Source organism: Conger conger, chromosome 19 (genome assembly GCF_963514075.1).
Source record: "Conger conger chromosome 19, fConCon1.1, whole genome shotgun sequence".
NCBI lineage: Eukaryota > Metazoa > Chordata > Actinopteri > Anguilliformes > Congridae > Conger > Conger conger.
This window is the reverse complement of record NC_083778.1, coordinates 1,115,701-1,120,000: the sequence shown is the minus strand read 5'-3', so window position 1 is coordinate 1,120,000 and position 4,300 is coordinate 1,115,701. Positions and strand designations below refer to the sequence as shown.

General features: G+C 43.4%; 1 pseudogene; it reads right to left on the bottom strand.

Moving 5' to 3' along the window:
- Nucleotides 1-4,300, bottom strand: part of LOC133118958 (NACHT, LRR and PYD domains-containing protein 3-like) — a 734,314-nt pseudogene that overhangs the window by 660,873 nt on the left and 69,141 nt on the right.

Genomic DNA, 4,300 nt, shown 5'->3' with positions numbered 1-4,300 from the left:
CACACACACACAAATGCACATACCCTGTACACACACACACACACACAAATGCACATACCCTGTACACACACACACACACACACACACACACACACACACACACACACAAATGCACATACCCTGTACACACACACACGCACATACCCTGTACACACACACACACACACACACACACACACACACACACACACACACACACACACACACACACACACACACACACACACACACACACACACACACACACACACACACACACACACACACACACACACACACACGTTGTGGGGCCCCTGCATTCAGAAATGCATTGACACAAATAATGAGGGATGTATCAAAGTTTTCAGATGTTTTCTGGCAGAATCCGAACGGATTCCATAATTGCTCTCAGCAGTATTGCGCGTGGAAATGAAAGCACAGTTCTAAAGCATGTTTTATGGTTTTATTGTTCCATTATTCATATTTTATTCAAATTTGCAGTGGCAAAATTTGGATTCAACATTAATATGGGTGATGATTAATTTGGGTAATCCTGAATACTTCATTCTTAACTGGACTGAATATGAATTCCATAAAACTCGTAAATAAAGTTTGCTATAAATAAGGCGTACCGGTCATAGCTTAGACAGTCCTCCAGAGTGCGACATGCGACCAAAAATCTGTCTGCCTGACATTTAGCAGGTCTGTCTCTGTGTGACTGCGGTGCCCGTTACACCTGTCCCCGGCCCTGAAAGGCCCAGCCCAGACCCAACATCATCGGCGGAGGTAACCGCTCCACCACCTGTCTCCCCTGTCCCCGGGAAGATGCCTAATCCTGACCTAACATCTTCATCTGACTCTGAGCCAGAGCCAGAGCAGACCACATACAAAAAGGCCAAAATATACTGCCTTGCGCAAAGAATGGCCTGTCCAATTTCCGTGGCTCAGATATGATAAAACGGCCAACATTACGCATTGCATTTATTGCAAAGAGTGAGGCCAAAGCATGGCTGGGAACAGTGCTTTTGCTGTCGGAGCATCAACGTTCCGAATTGAAACGTTAAAAAAAGCACAATGTCTCCAAGAAACACGTCCTGGGGGTGACAGGTGCGTGGCGGGCAGAGGAGCCCCCCTCCCCACAGCGTTTCAGCGCCAGGCAGCGGAAAACCGAAGCAGTGAGGAGTCAGAAATGATAATACAATTTAACACTGCTTAGAATATAGCCAAAGAAGAGCTACCTTTTACTAAACTTAAGTCCCAGATCATCCTTATGAAAAGGAACGGGTTAAATGTGAACCCGTTACAGCCATGAAACTGCCTGTGCCCAGTTCATTGGGGTGATCGCAGAAAAAGACGTCTGTACAAATCGCAGATTCAATGTCATTCATGACTGATGGAGAAACAGATATTTCCACTAAGTGTGGGAGTGTGAGATCGTCTAAAGCCGCATCTTGTACAACGGGAGACCGGCCAACATATTATTGGCCACATCGAGGTGGAGCATGGCCATGTTATACATAGTAACCCCAGCTCAACTTAAGCAGAAATAAGACATGCAACACATTTAAATAGTCATTATTCAGATTTGAATAATATATGATTATGAGTCAATAAGCATCTATAGGGCCCTAACTATGGAATCTGGCATTTCAGATATTCTGTTTGATTTTTTCAAGATCATTTTCTCTGTTTTAGAGCCATATTGTCCTGTGGATGTTTACATAAAAACTCTTTTATGGCTTTAATGAACAGCGGGCAGATCCAAAACACAATGCAGAAACAGGTAATGGTCAAAAATCCAGGCAGACGGGTACATAAAGGGCACACAGAAGAGTGGTCGGATAACAGGCAGAGTTCAAGAACAGGAAGGAAGTCCACACAGACGAAAGCACAAAAAAAAAAAAAAAAAAAAAAAAAAACACAAAGTCCAAAGCCAGGCAGAGAACAAAAACAGGAGCAGACCAGACGGAATTACAGGGGTGAAGGCACGGGGTACAGGGGGCTAGAACCAGGACAGGAAAATACAGGGACAGACTCAGAATACAGGGTATGGCGAACTAGCGTTGAGCAAACAAAACATCTGTTGCACATATACCGGTCTAACAAGTAGAAACAAGAATCAGGTGTGTGAACTGGGGAACAGACAAGGAACAGGTTAAATAAATGACAAGAGACAGGAAGGAAGTACATATAAGGAGTGGGAGGCGGAGACAACAAATGGAGTACAGGTGACAAACAAATGAGTGAATGGAGCAGGAAACAGACTACGGAAAGCACAGAGGTAACAAAAGCTTTAGTCTTCCCCGGCCCTGACATTCCACTGCTTAGCCCCATTTTACTCCACACGCAGCACGGCTCCGGTGTGTATACAGCACCTAGGACACCGCAGAACATTTTACACCGGCTCCATTCCTTTTTATTCCTGTCCTATGTGGCACATACGCAGTGAAGTAAGCCAATTAGAAACAAATTATGTTTACATGTTAGTATGTTTACACCGAATTTTGAAAGACGGTCATTTTGAATTTTGAAAAAGTGTCTTTCATCTTTTCTCGGCCATCTCTTTAAATTGCCTGAAATTTAATTCCTTACTCCTTCTGGTATTTTAGAGGCATCAATTTATGCTAATCCTGCACATCAGTTTTTGTTTCAGACTGATTGGTATTCATCAGCATACATATGCGGATATGAAAAAAAGCTGTGCCTACGCATTTGATAAATCCGGTGGAATTTTTTAGTTTGGTTCCCATAACACATAAGTTTAGACACAGATTGGCAAAAATATTGATAAAGGGGTGACATGGCTCAGGCAGTAAGAGCAGTCGTCTAGCAGTCGGAGGGTTTCCGGTTCGATCCCCCGCCTGGGCTGTGTCAAAGTGTCCCTGAGCAAGACACCTAACCCCCAAATGCTCCTGACGAGCTGGTCGGCGCCTTGCATGGCAGCCAATCGCCGTTGGTGTGTGAGTGTGTGTATGAGAAGCATCAATTGTACAGCGCTTTGGATAAAGGCGCTATATAAATGCCAACCATTTACCAGAAAAGCCTAGCCGAGTCCGGTTGCTTTTCCTGTCGGTCCTCCACATTCTTCTTTGTTGATGGAACAGCCTAGACGACGCAAATGATTGCAAACTGCTGACGATGTCATTGTCACAGCCCTTTTTGACTTGCTGCATTAGCACTATAGAAAGGCCAAATTCAAGTTGGTTTTCCTCCACAAAAGTGCAGGGTTTGCAATCTTGCATATGCACCCGACCATCAACTGTTGGAAATATTAAGTTCAAATGTAATACATCATATAATTGTATGGTGTAAGGGAAATTTTCTTAATTGATTCTTCATTGACAATGTGTGTTAACATAAAGACAATCACATGAGAGTGCAAGCTGAAAACAGGCCAGTGTGATAGAGGCGTTGTGTGTGCGCGCATGTGTGAAAGTGTCGACATTGGAGACAAATTGTCTTTTAGACTCTGATTAGATCAGGTGAACCTTAAAAAAAGAAACAAATAAAAAAGTAATTAAGTTAATTAAGTACAAAAAAAACATGCGCATTAAAATAAGTAAAAAGGAAAATTATTAATAGTAAGGTAGTGGGGTGAGGTAATAACCATGAGCTCAAAGAGTTCAAAGAGGCAAGACCCAGAATTTGCGGATCCTATGAAAATAATGCATGACAGTATGGGTCGGCAACCACACCAGTCTATTATCATTTTATACTGTAAAAATAAATGTATAAGGAAATATGTTTGGATTTGTGAAGAAAAAAAAAGAAACAATGTTAAGACAGGAAAAGCAGGCTAAGAGGGAAGAAGGAGATACAGCTGCAGTGAAAAAAAAAAAGAATAATAAAAAAAATAAAAAAACATTTGTATTATTTTCTTTGTAATTTTTTCAATTTTTTTTTATTCAGTGTTACCTGATGTTGCGCATTTCAACTGCTCTTTTGATCCAAATTTTGCATAACTCGCCGGCATATACAAAATTGACCTGGACCTAGATTACCCTGCGTATCCGCCAGACCACTATCAGCAACACCCGGCACAGCTGCCCCTGCACCCACCCACCGAGGAGCAGAGTCCAGTGCTGTGAGACCCCCCACTTTCCAGCAGTGGGGCTGCGGATAGCGGAGTCAGGCAACAGCCTCAGCAAGCCCAGATTCCACGGGAAAGGTCATTTCCACCACGTGAACAGCACAGAATGCCCAAACCCCAGAGTGGGTCAGGAAGACCAGGGTCTGACGGTCCTGCAACTCGTCTCTGGAAGCTGTCAGAGTTGCAGGCTGTGTGTGAGGACCTGCAGATCCGAGTCAGGTGGGTGGAGAA